The sequence below is a fragment of the Cavia porcellus genome, unplaced genomic scaffold (assembly GCF_034190915.1).
Source record: "Cavia porcellus strain 051 isolate PalLab524CR breed Dunkin Hartley unplaced genomic scaffold, mCavPor4.1 scaffold_3, whole genome shotgun sequence".
NCBI classification, from domain to species: Eukaryota; Metazoa; Chordata; class Mammalia; order Rodentia; family Caviidae; genus Cavia; species Cavia porcellus.
Window position 1 is genome coordinate 3,735,523 of NW_026947486.1, and position 14,756 is coordinate 3,750,278.

A 14,756-nucleotide genomic window follows, 5' to 3' on the forward strand; every position below is an offset into this window, starting at 1 on the left:
TGCCTCAGAATTTTTTTTACAGTTGTAGTGATCAAGAAAATTTGACATATTTTGAGAAGTGGAGGGAAGTCATTGGAAAACCTTTTGGTATGTCTGAGCTCTATGGGTTCCAAACTTGACTACCCCAGTCTTTTCAATTTTCAAAACTAGAGCCTAAAATCTCCCTCACAGTGATGTTCAGCCAATCTCAGCCCAGTGTGGTTGCCTGGCAACCACAAGCCTGTGGATTTCTGTGAACAGTTTCAGCCCAACTCTGCAGCTTTCCACCTCATACAACAACAGCCATTCCAATCATGCAGTATTTGATTAACCTCTCTAAGTTGCCTCAGAATTTTCTTTGAAGTTGTGGTGATCAAGCAAATTTGACATATTTTGACAAGTGGAGGGAAGTAATTGGCTCTGTCTTTAGCTCTGTTTGTGGTATATGGGGTCCAAAGGTGACTAGCCCAGTCTATTCAATTATCAAACTTAGAAAGCCAAATGTTTCAAGGGAGGAAAGAAAATGCCACAATGATTTGGGTTCTGCCAACTTTCTGGTGGCTTGCGAAGCAAACCTGCAAACCATACATGCAGTCTCTGCTGGATTACTGCCACCATGGTAGTATCAGTTAGCACTAAAAGCCAGGAACCAGAAGATGAGACCCAAAATGAAAGTGAATCCTTGCAGTGCATGAATATTTGGAGTGCCTGCTTCAACTATCCAGCTTCCTCGGGGTTCACTTGTCTGCAATCGCTATTTCAAGGAGGTCTGCAGCCATTCCAGCATAACCCTGAACACTAAACATGAGGTATTAGCACAATACCTTATCACCAGCAGGTTTTCCCAGAATTCAAATGTAACATGGTGAAAGGGAAACCCTTAGAAAAGGGATGCAAATGCCCCTTTCACTAAAAATCCCAGGTATTTTCTCATGGCATGGAATATTTAGACTCCACAACTCATGTAGTGAACCCAGGGACCTAGACCAAGTGTGTCTAGTTTAATGTTGTCCTCTTTTTGGAAACAGCATCTTATGTAGTTGTTGAAAGAGGCCTTGAGATAAATTCGTAGCCCAAGGTGGACTGGAACTCCCAAGGATCCATCCACCTCAGCCCCCAGATTGCTGGGATTATAGGCATGAGCGACCATGCCAAGCATGTGCACAGAGATTCTTACATAATTTGTGAAATCCCACTACTGGTCTATAGGTAGCTTCTGTGCTTCAGGCTTTAGGAATATGCCTCTCTTTGTTTTGGCTCCCCTTGTTCAGGTGTCCATTTCTATTGTGATAAGCTCCAAGGCCCCAGGCAAGGGAGTGGCTGCCCTTCCTCTGGTGTGTCCTTGGATGATTACAGCCCAGGTGAACAGGGTTCAAATATATTGGATCCTGTGCATTTGAAGAGGAAATGAGTAAAGATTCATAAGTTAATGTGGACATGCCAGGGAATTGAGGGGCCATGATAGAGACAAAACATCAGGCCATGGGCTGAAGGCTGAGGATTCTCTACCTCTAGCTTCTTGAATAGTGGGCCTGCTGAGCAATTCTGTGCTTTCAAATGTAATTTGATGGGTTTTGTTTTAATTTATTTTGTTTTTTGCTTTGGTTTTTACATGGAAGGAACTGTACCATGGTTTAAAGAAGCTGGAATGTCTTACCTAAGAGAAATTTGCAAAAAGGGACAATTCAGCAGCCAAGAATTTCTCAAATGCCCTTGGCGTTTTAAAAAAAGTGACATAAAGTTGAGCTTGTCATGTCCATGTCTCTTTACAAAAGATTTTACCTCCTATTTGATAGGAATTACTGTTTCTTTGAAAGGTCAAACTGCACTGAAATAAAGATAATCCCTCCTTTCCTCATTCTGCTTGAAACCACATCCTTTGTTAGTTATATTTTCTTACACAGAAACACTTGGAGATGACTACAGCAAGAGTTTCCCATTGGTGGAATTTCCACGGAGACACATGAAGTAATACTGCACAACTTCAAGTGAAGTGCACTGTCCCTTGAGAATGGCAAGTCTGGGCAAACCTCTAGTAACTAAAAATCTTAGAAAGTCTAAAAGTGAGTGAATGAAAGTGGGCCTCTCCACATTTGGACAGGGCCTCTCCTGAAGCACACATTTGTGGAAAAAGTAATTATGAGAGACACATGAACTCCCAAAATGGAATGGAAATTTTCTTGTTTAGGCCTGGAACCCTATGGCCTGGAGCCCTGTGTTTCTAACTGGATGAGCAAAGTGTGAGCAGAGATCAAAGTAAAACACACAGCATTTAGGGAACTCCATATTTAATCAGGTGTCCAGAGTAGTGGCAAACTGTACTTGTGTCAATTTGCTCAAATCCTGTCTTCACAAGAAAGTAAATTCCAGCACGACCAGTGACTAGAGGAGGACACATTTCAAAGGACTTGTAAAAAGTCCAACCCTGAAGTTAGGCCAACACTGAATTTAGATGAAAAGTAGCAGAGTCTGTTAGTCTTTCAAGTTTTAATAGGAGAAACTTATAGCATGTAATAGCTGTTACATGAATAACTTCAGAGCTTTTGGAGAGGTCGAAATCACTATGAGTGAGGGCTTCCCTGACTCACAAAGTTAAAAATAGTAAAACACACAATTTGAAAAACCAATCAACCAATTAAATACAAACACTAAGTCCAAAGGGTTTCACTGGTTTTAAAACCACTTATGGAATGCACAACAATTGATGAGGCTTACTCTGCATTCTGCTTTACTCAGGTCCGGTACATGAGCAACTGTGAAAGCAAAATTCAAAATGTTATGTGAAGTGACCATTTCATTGTTGAAACCATGACCCAATAGACATTTTCTCTTTTAAAACTTCATACATTATCCATATATGTTCTCAAAGGGAAGGAATACACAGGATTTAGGCTGAATTTTTTTTTCAGTATTTTGTGTTCCACCAGATTTATTTGAAGATCTACTGTCCTGCATCCACTGCCCAATGCAGAAGGCCACACATAGGACAACCAACATGAGAACTTCACTTCTACAGCCTGATTAAATCATCAGGAGAATATAATTTTCCTTTCATTATCAAAGATTTTTACATCAGATTAACCAGCTCTCTTGCTTTGCCATGTTTTTCCCTGGTTTTTGTACCTTGAAATGGGTATGCACGCTTCTCAGCCTTGATCTCCATCTTCCCCCGTATTTCCAAACACATTCATCTGGGAAACATGTAAAGATCTTATTCGGGGCTAGTTTCATTGTTTTCAAATATCTGCCCTTGAAATTCAACTTCCACCACTGTCTCTCATATCCAAAGCTATGTACTTGCAGAGGATTTCTGCTGAGAAATTTCACAGAAAGCTCTTATACTGCAGGTGAATGATGCCAGCAAGTCTTGACTGAATAGCTTAGGGAACAGGACTCAGCCAAATGACAGACATGACAAGGGAAAAGCGTATGCTCAAGGATAGGACATGGCAGAGATCATCTGCCAGGCCCTGGCATATTTCATATCCCATTGAAAGTACATCCATGTGTAGATTGGCTAGCATTTCCATCCACAAATTCTGAGCAGTGAAGCCTTCAGAGAGAATATTGTGGCATACCAGGCCAAGAATATTCATCCTATTTAAATCTTGCCCTACAAGGTCCTCTGTGCCACTGAGGTCTCCATGGCAACGCCCAGCATTGTGACTCAGGTCTCCTACTGCACACTTGTATCCTAGAGCCTAAAGCCCAGCTCACAATGGTGCTCAGCCAATCACAGCCCATTGTGGTTGCCTGGCAACCACAAGCTTGTGGATTTCTGTGAACTATTTCAGCCCAACTCTGCAGCTTTCCACCTCATACAACCACAGCCATTCCAATCATGCAGTATTTGATTAGCCTCTCTATGTTGCCTCAGAATTTTTTTTTACAGTTGTAGTGATCAAGAAAATTTGACATATTTTGAGAAGTGGAGGGAAGTCATTGGAAAACCTTTTGGTATGTCTGACGTCTATGGGTTCCAAACTTGACTACCCCAGTCTTTGCAATTTTCAAACCTAGAGCCTAAAATCCCCCTCACAGTGATGTTCAGCCAATCTCAGCCCAGTTTGGTTGCCTGGCAACCACAAGCCTGTGGATTTCTGTGAACAGTTTCAGCCCAACTCTGCAGGTTTCCACCTCATACAACCACAGCCATTCCAATCATGCAGTATTTGATTGACCTCTCTATGTTGCCTCAGAATTTTCTTTGAAGTTGTGGTGATCAAGCAAATTTGACATATTTTGACAAGTGGAGGGAAGTAATTGGCTCTGTCTTTAGCTCTGTAGGTGGTATATGGGGTCCAAAGGTGACTAGCCCAGTCTATTCAATTATCAAACTTAGAAAGCCAAATGTTTCAAGGGAGGAAAGAAAATGCCACAATGATTTGGGTTCTGCCAAGTTTCTGGTGGCTTGGGAAGCAAACCTGCAAACCATACATGCAGTCTCTGCTGGATTACTGCCACCTTGGTAGTATCAGTTAGCACTGAAAGCCAGCAACCAGAAGATGAGACCCAAAATGAAAGTGAATCCTTGCAGTGTATGAATATTTGGAGTGCCTGCTTCAACTATCCAGCTTCCTCGGGGTTCACTTGTCTGCAATCCCTATTTCAAGGAGGTCTGCAGCCATTCCAGCATAACCCTGAACACTAAACATGAGGTATTAGCACAATACCTTATCACCAGCAGGTTTTCCCAGAATTCAAATGTAACATGGTGAAAGGGAAACCCTTAGAAAAGGGATGCAAATGCCCCTTTCACTAAAAATCCCAGGTATTTTCTCATGGCATGGAATATTTAGACTCCACAACTCATGTAGTGAACCCAGGGACCTAGACCAAGTGTGTCTAGTTTAATGTTGTCCTCTTTTTGGAAACAGCATCTTATGTAGTTGTTGAAAGAGGCCTTGAGATAAATTCGTAGCCCAAGGTGGACTGGAACTCCCAAGGATCCATCCACCTCAGCCCCCAGATTGCTGGGATTATAGGCATGAGCGACCATGCCAAGCATGTGAACAGAGATTCTTACATAATTTGTGAAATCCCACTACTGGTCTATAGGTAGCTTCTGTGCTTCAGGCTTTAGGAATATGCCTCTCTTTGTTTTGGCTCCCCTTGTTCAGGTGTCCATTTCTACTGTGATAAGCTCCAAGGCCCCAGGCAAGGGAGTGGCTGCCCTTCCTCTGGTGTGTCCTTGGATGATTACAGCCCAGGTGAACAGGGTTCAAATATATTGGATCCTGTGCATTTGAAGAGGAAATGAGTAAAGATTCATGAGATAATGTGGACATGCCAGGGAATTGAGGGGCCATGATAGAGACAAAACTTCAGGCCATGGGCTGAAGGCTGAGGATTCTGTACCTCTAGCTTCTTGAATAGTGGGCCTGCTGAGCAATTGTGTGCTCTCAAATGTAATTTGATGGGTTTTGTTTTAATTTATTTTGTTTTTTGCTTTGGTTTTTTACATGGAAGGAACTGTACCATGGTTTAAAGAAGTTGGATTGTCTTACGTAAGAGAAATTTGCAAAAAGGGACAATTCAGCAGCCAAGAATTTCTCAAATGCCCTTGGCGTTTTAAAAAAAGTGACATAAAGTTGAGCGTGTCATGTCCATGTCTCTTTACAAAAGATTTTACCTCCTATTTGATAGGAATTACTGTTTCTTTGAAAGGTCAACCTGCACTGAAATAAAGATAATCCCTCCTTTCCTCATTCTGCTTGAAACCACATCCTTTGTTAGTTATATTTTCTTACACAGAAACACTTGGAGATGACTACAGCAAGAGTTTCCCATTGGTGGACTTTCCACGGAGACACATGAAGTAATGCTGTACAACTTCAAGTGAAGTGCACTGTCCCTTGACAATGGCAAGTCTGGGCAAACCTCTAGTAACAGAAAATCTTAGAAAGTCTAAAAGTGAGTGAATGAAAGTGGGCCTCTCCACATTTGGACAGGGCCTCTCCTGAAGCACACATTTGTGGAAAAAGTAATTATGAGAGACACATGAACTCCCAAAACGGAATGGAAATTTTCTTGTTTAGGCCTGGAATGCTATGGCCTGGAGCCCTGTGTTTCTAACTGGATGAGCAAAGTGTGAGCAGAGATCAAAGTAAAACACACAGCATTTAGGGAACTCCATGTTTAATCAGGTGTCCAGAGTAGTGGCAAACTGTACTTGTGTCAATTTGCTCAAATCCTGTCTTCACAAGAAAGTAAATTCCAGCACGACCAGTGACTAGAGGAGGACACATTTCAAAGGACTTGTAAAAAGTCCAACCCTGAAGTTAGCCCAACACTGAATTTAGATAAAAAGTAGCAGAGTCTGTTAGTCTTTCAAGTTTTAATAGGAGAAACTTATAGCATGTAATAGCTGTTACATGAATAACTTCAGAGCTTTTGGAGAGGTCGAAATCACTATGAGTGAGGGCTTCCCTGACTCACAAAGTTAAAAATAGTAAAACAAACAATTTGAAAAACCAATCAACCAATTAAATACAAACACTAAGTCCAAAGGGTTTCACTGGTTTTAAAACCACTTATGGAATGCACAACTATTGATGAGGCTTACTCTGCATTCTGCTTTACTCAGGCCCGGCACATGAGCAACTGTGAAAGCAAAATTCAAAATGTTATGTGAAGTGACTATTTCATTGTTGAAACCATGACCCAATAGACATTTTCTCTTTTGAAACTTCGTACATTATCCATATATGTTCTCAAAGTGAAGGAATACACAGGATTTAGGCTGAATTTTTTTTTCAGTATTTTGTGTTCCACCAGATTTATTTGAAGATCTCCTGTCCTGCATCCACTGCCCAATGCAGAAGGCCACACATAGGACAACCAACATGAGAACTTCACTTCTACAGCCTGATTAAATCATCATGAGAATATAATTTTCCTTTCATCATCAAAGATTTTTACATCAGATTAACCAGCTCTCTTGCTTTCCCATGTTTTTCCCTGGTTTTTGTACCTTGAAATGGGTGTGCACTCTTCTCAGCCTTGATCTCCATCTTCCCCCGTATTTCCAAACATATTCATCTGCGAAACATGTAAAGATCTTATTCGGGGCTTGTTTCATTGTTTTCAAATATCTGCCCTTGAAATTCAACTTCCACCACTGTCTCTCATATCCAAAGCTATGTACTTGCAGAGGATTTCTGCTGAGAAATTTCACAGAAAGCTCTTATACTGCAGGTGAATGATGCCAGCAAGTCTTGACTGAATAGCTTAGGGAACAGGACTCAGCCAAATGACAGACATGACAAGGGAAAAGCGTATACTCCAGGACAGGACATGGCAGAGATCATCTGCCAGGCCCTGGCATATTTCATATCCCATTGAAAGTACATCCATGTGTAGATTGGCTAGCATTTCCATCCACAATTTCGGAGCAGTGAAGCCTTCAGAGAGAATATTGCGGCATACCATGCCAAGAATATTCATCCTATTTAAATCTTGCCCTACAACGTCCTCTGTGCCACTGAGGTTTCAATGGCAACGCCCAGCATTGTGACTCAGGGCTCCTACTGCACACTTGTATCCTAGAGCCTAAAGTCCAGCTCACAATTGTGCTCAGCCAATCACAGCCCATTGTGGTTGCCTGGCAACCACAAGCTTGTGGATTTCTGTGAACTGTTTCAGCCCAACTCTGCAGCTTTCCACCTCATATAACCACAGCCATTCCAATCATGCAGTATTTGATTAGCCTCTCTATGTTGCCTCAGAATTTTTTTTACAGTTGTAGTGATCAAGAAAATTTGACATATTTTGAGAAGTGGAGGGAAGTCATTGGAAAACCTTTTGGTATGTCTGAGCTCTATGGGTTCCAAACTTGACTACCCCAGTCTTTTCAATTTTCAAACGTAGAGCCTAAAATCTCCCTCACAGTGATGTTCAGCCAATCTCAGCCCAGTGTGGTTGCCTGGCAACCACAAGCCTGTGGATTTCTGTGAACAGTTTCAGCCCAACTGTGCAGCTTTCCACCTCATACAACCACAGCCATTCCAATCATGCAGTATTTGATTAACCTCTCTAAGTTGCCTCAGAATTTTCTTTGAAGTTGTGGTGATCAAGCAAATTTGACATATTTTGACAAGTGGAGGGAAGTAATTGGCTCTGTCTTTAGCTCTGTTTGTGGTATATGGAGTCCAAAGGTGACTAGCTCAGTCTATTCAATTATCAAACTTAGAAAGCCAAATGTTTCAAGGGAGGAAAGAAAATGCCACAATGATTTGGTTTCTGCCAAGTTTCTGGTGGCTTGGGAAGCAAACCTGCAAACCATACATGCAGTCTCTGCTGGATTACTGCCACCATGGTAGTATCAGTTAGCACTAAAAGCCAGCAACCAGAAGATGAGACCCAAATGAAAGTGAAGCCTTGCAGTGCATGAATATTTGGAGTGCCTGCTTCAACTATCCAGCTTCCTCGGGGTTCACTTGTCTGCAATCGCTATTTCAAGGAGGTCTGCAGCCATTCCAGTATAACCCTGAACACTAAACATGAGGTATTAGCTCAATACCTTATCACCAGCAGGTTTTCCCAGAATTCAAATGTAACATGGTGAAAGGGAAACCCTTAGAAAAGGGATGCAAATGCCCCTTTCACTAAAAATCCCAGGTATTTTCTCAGGGCATGGAATATTTAGACTCCACAACTCATGTAGTGAACCCAGGGACCTAGACCAAGTGTGTCTAGTTTAATGTTGTCCTCTTTTTGGAAACAGCATCTTATGTAGTTGTTGAAAGAGGCCTTGAGATAAATTCGTAGCCCAAGATGGACTGGAACTCCCAAGGATCCATCCACCTCAGCCCCCAGATTGCTGGGATTATAGGCATGAGCGACCATGCCTAGCATGTGCACAGAGATTCTTACATAATTTGTGAAATCCCACTACTGGTCTATAGGTAGCTTCTGTGCTTCAGGCTTTAGGAATATGCCTCTCTCTGTTTTGGCTCCCTTTGTTTAGGTGTCCATTTCTATTGTGATAAGCTCCAAGGCCCCAGGCAAGGGAGTGGCTGCCCTTCCTCTGGTGTGTCCTTGGATGATTACAGCCCAGGTGAACACGGTTCAAATATATTGGATCCTGTGCATTTGAAGAGGAAATGAGTAAAGATTCATGAGTTAATGTGGACATGCCAGGGAATTGAGGGACCATGATAGAGACAAAACTTCAGGCCATGGGCTGAAGGCTGAGGATTCTCTACCTCTACCTTCTGGAATAGTGGGCCTGGTGAGCAATTGTGTGCTCTCAAATGTAATTTGATGGGTTTTGTTTTAATTTATTTTGTTTTTTGCTTTGGTTTTTTACATGGAAGGAACTGTACCATGGTTTAAAGAAGCTGGAGTGTCTTACCTAAGAGAAATTTGCAAAAAGGGACAATTCAGCAGCCAAGAATTTCTCAAATGCCCTTGGCGTTTTAAAAAAAGTGACATAAAGTTGAGCGTGTCATGTCCATGTCTCTTTACAAAAGATTTTACCTCCTATTTGATAGGAATTACTGTTTCTTTGAAAGGTCAACCTGCACTGAAATAAAGATAATCCCTCCTTTCCTCATTCTGCTTGAAACCACATCCTTTGTTAGTTATATTTTCTTACACAGAAACACTTGGAGATGACTACAGCAAGAGTTTCCCATTGGTGGAGTTTCCACGGAGACACATGAAGTAATACTGCACAACTTCAAGTGAAGTGCACTGTCCCTTGACAATGGCAAGTCTGGGCAAACCTCTAGTAACAGAAAATCTTAGAAAGTCTAAAAGTGAGTGAATGAAAGTGGGCCTCTCCACATTGGGACAGGGCCTCTCCTGAAGCACACATTTGTGGAAAAAGTAATTATGAGAGACGCATGAACTCCCAAAATGGAATGGAAATTTTCTTGTTTAGGCCTGGAACCCTATGGCCAGGAGCCCTGTGTTTCTAACTGGATGAGCAAAGTGTGAGCAGAGATCAAAGTAAAACACACAGCATTTAGGGAACTCGATATTTAACCAGGTGTCCAGAGTAGTGGCAAACTGTACTTGTGTCAATTTGCTCAAATCCTGTCTTCACAAGAAAGTAAATTCCAGCACGACCAGTGACTAGAGGAGGACACATTTCAAAGGACTTGTAAAAAGTCCAACCCTGAAGTTAGCCCAACACTGAATTTAGATGAAAAGTAGCAGAATCTGGAAGTCTTTCAAGTTTTAATAGGAGAAACTTATAGCATGTAATAGCTGTTACATGAATAACTTCAGAGATTTTGGAGAGGTCGAAATCACTATGAGTGAGGGCTTCCCTGACTCACAAAGTTAAAAATAGTAAAACAAACAATTTGAAAAACCAAACAACCAATGAAATACAAACACTAAGTCCAAAGGGTTTCACTGGTATTAAAACCACTTATGGAATGCACAACTATTGATGAGGCTTACTCTGCATTCTGCTTTAGTCAGGCCCGGTACATGAGCAACTGTGAAAGCAAAATTCAAAATGTTATGTGAAGTGACCATTTCATTGTTGAAACCATGACCCAATAGACATTTTCTCTTTTGAAACTTCGTACATTATCCATATATGTTCTCAAAGGGAAGGAATACACAGGATTTAGGCTGAATTTTTTTTTTTCAGTATTTTGTGTTCCACCAGATTTATTTGAAGATCTCCTGTCCTGCATCCACTGCCCAATACAGAAGGCCACACATAGGACAACCAACATGAGAACTTCACTTCTACAGCCTGATTAAATCATCAGGAGAATATAATTTTCCTTTCATTATCAAAGATTTTTACATCAGATTAACCAGCTCTCTTGCTTTGCCATGTTTTTCCCTGGTTTTTGTACCTTGAAATGGGTATGCACGCTTCTCAGCCTTGATCTCCATCTTCCCCCGTATTTCCAAACACATTCATCTGGGAAACATGTAAAGATCTTATTCGGGGCTTGTTTCATTGTTTTCAAATATCTGCCCTTGAAATTCAACTTCCACCACTGTCTCTCATATCCAAAGCTATGTACTTGCAGAGGATTTCTGCTGAGAAATTTCACAGAAAGCTCTTATACTGCAGGTGAATGATGCCAGCAATTCTTGACTGAATAGCTTAGGGAACAGGACTCAGCCAAATGACAGACATGACAAGGGAAAAGCGTATGCTCAAGGATAGGACATGGCAGAGATCATCTGCCATCTCTGGCATATTTCATATCCCATTGAAAGTACATCCATGTGTAGATTGGCTAGCATTTCCATCCACAAATTCTGAGCGGTGAAGCCTTCAGAGAGAATATTGTGGCATACCAGGCCAAGAATATTCATCCTATTTAAATCTTGCCCTACAAGGTCCTCTGTGCCACTGAGGTTTCCATGGCAACGCCCAGCATTGTGACTCAGGTCTCCTACTGCACACTTGTATCCTAGAGCCTAAAGCCCAGCTCACAATGGTGCTCAGCCAATCACAGCCCATTGTGGTTTCCTGGCAACCACAAGCTTGTGGATTTCTGTGAACTATTTCAGCCCAACTCTGCAGCTTTCCACCTCATACAACCACAGCCATTCCAATCATGCAGTATTTGATTAGCCTCTCTATGTTGCCTCAGAATTTTTTTTTACAGTTGTAGTGATCAAGAAAATTTGACATATTTTGAGAAGTGGAGGGAAGTCATTGGAAAACCTTTTGGTATGTCTGACGTCTATGGGTTCCAAACTTCACTACCCCAGTCTTTGCAATTTTCAAACCTAGAGCCTAAAATCCCCCTCACAGTGATGTTCAGCCAATCTCAGCCCAGTTTGGTTGCCTGGCAACCACAAGCCTGTGGATTTCTGTGAACAGTTTCAGCCCAACTCTGCAGGTTTCCACCTCATACAACCACAGCCATTCCAATCATGCAGTATTTGATTGACCTCTCTAAGTTGCCTCAGAATTTTCTTTGAAGTTGTGGTGATCAAGCAAATTTGACATATTTTGACAAGTGGAGGGAAGTAATTGGCTCTGTCTTTAGCTCTGTAGGTGGTATATGGGGTCCAAAGGTGACTAGCCCAGTCTATTCAATTATCAAACTTAGAAAGCCAAATGTTTCAAGGGAGGAAAGAAAATGCCACAATGATTTGGGTTCTGCCAAGTTTCTGGTGGCTTGGGAAGCAAACCTGCAAACCATACATGCAGTCTCTGCTGGATTACTGCCACCTTGGTAGTATCAGTTAGCACTGAAAGCCAGCAACCAGAAGATGAGACCCAAAATGAAAGTGAATCCTTGCAGTGCATGAATATTTGGAGTGCCTGCTTCAACTATCCAGCTTCCTCGGGGTTCACTTGTCTGCAATCCCTATTTCAAGGAGGTCTGCAGCCATTCCAGCATAACCCTGAACACTAAACATGAGGTATTAGCACAATACCTTATCACCAGCAGGTTTTCCCAGAATTCAAATGTAACATGGTGAAAGGGAAACCCTTAGAAAAGGGATACAAATGCCCCTTTCACTAAAAATCCCAGGTATTTTCTCATGGCATGGAATATTTAGACTCCACAACTCATGTAGTGAAGCCAGGGACCTAGACCAAGTGTGTCTAGTTTAATGTTGTCCTCTTTTTGGAAACAGCATCTTATGTAGTTGTTGAAAGAGGCCTTGAGATAAATTCGTAGCCCAAGGTGGACTGGAACTCCCAAGGATCCATCCACCTCAGCCCCCAGATTGCTGGGATTATAGGCATGAGCGACCATGCCAAGCATGTGCACAGAGATTCTTACATAATTTGTGAAATCCCACTACTGGTCTATAGGTAGCTTCTGTGCTTCAGGCTTTAGGAATATGCCTCTCTTTGTTTTGGCTCCCCTTGTTCAGGTGTCCATTTCTACTGTGATAAGCTCCAAGGCCCCAGGCAAGGGAGTGGCTGCCCTTCCTCTGGTGTGTCCTTGGATGATTACAGCCCAGGTGAACAGGGTTCAAATATATTGGATCCTGTGCATTTGAAGAGGAAATGAGTAAAGATTCATGAGATAATGTGGACATGCCAGGGAATTGAGGGGCCATGATAGAGACAAAACTTCAGGCCATGGGCTGAAGGCTGAGGATTCTGTACCTCTAGCTTCTTGAATAGTGGGCCTGCTGAGCAATTGTGTGCTCTCAAATGTAATTTGATGGGTTTTGTTTTAATTTATTTTTTTTTGCTTTGGTTTTTTACATGGAAGGAACTGTACCATGGTTTAAAGAAGCTGGAGTGTCTTACCTAAGAGAAATTTGCAAAAAGGGACAATTCAGCAGCCAAGAATTTCTCAAATGCCCTTGGCGTTTTAAAAAAAGTGACATAAAGTTGAGCGTGTCATGTCCATGTCTCTTTACAAAAGATTTTACCTCCTATTTGATAGGAATTACTGTTTCTTTGAAAGGTCAACCTGCACTGAAATAAAGATAATCCCTCCTTTCCTCATTCTGCTTGAAACCACATCCTTTGTTAGTTATATTTTCTTACACAGAAACACTTGGAGATGACTACAGCAAGAGTTTCCCATTGGTGGAGTTTCCACGGAGACACATGAAGTAATACTGCACAACTTCAAGTGAAGTGCACTGTCCCTTGACAATGGCAAGTCTGGGCAAACCTCTAGTAACAGAAAATCTTAGAAAGTCTAAAAGTGAGTGAATGAAAGTGGGCCTCTCCACATTGGGACAGGGCCTCTCCTGAAGCACACATTTGTGGAAAAAGTAATTATGAGAGACGCATGAACTCCCAAAATGGAATGGAAATTTTCTTGTTTAGGCCTGGAACCCTATGGCCAGGAGCCCTGTGTTTCTAACTGGATGAGCAAAGTGTGAGCAGAGATCAAAGTAAAACACACAGCATTTAGGGAACTCGATATTTAACCAGGTGTCCAGAGTAGTGGCAAACTGTACTTGTGTCAATTTGCTCAAATCCTGTCTTCACAAGAAAGTAAATTCCAGCACGACCAGTGACTAGAGGAGGACACATTTCAAAGGACTTGTAAAAAGACCAACCCTGAAGTTAGGCCAACACTGAATTTAGATGAAAAGTAGCAGAGTCTGTTAGTCTTTCAAGTTTTAATAGGAGAAACTTATAGCATGTAATAGCTGTTACATGAATAACTTCAGAGATTTTGGAGAGGTCGAAATCACTATGAGTGAGGGCTTCCCTGACTCACAAAGTTAAAAATAGTAAAACAAACAATTTGAAAAACCAAACAACCAATGAAATACAAACACTAAGTCCAAAGGGTTTCACTGGTATTAAAACCACTTATGGAATGCACAACTATTGATGAGGCTTACTCTGCATTCTGCTTTAGTCAGGCCCGGTACATGAGCAACTGTGAAAGCAAAATTCAAAATGTTATGTGAAGTGACCATTTCATTGTTGAAACCATGACCCAATAGACATTTTCTCTTTTGAAACTTCGTACATTATCCATATATGTTCTCAAAGGGAAGGAATACACAGGATTTAGGCTGAATTTTTTTTTCAGTATTTTGTGTTCCACCAGATTTATTTGAAGATCTCCTGTCCTGCATCCACTGCCCAATACAGAAGGCCACACATAGGACAACCAATATGAGAACTTCACTTCTACAGCCTGATTAAATCATCAGGAGAATATAATTTTCCTTTCATTATCAAAGATTTTTACATCAGATTAACCAGCTCTCTTGCTTTGCCATGTTTTTCCCTGGTTTTTGTACCTTGAAATGGGTATGCACGCTTCTCAGCCTTGATCTCCATCTTCCCCCGTATTTCCAAACACATTCATCTGGGAAACATGTAAAGATCTTATTCGGGGCTTGTTTCA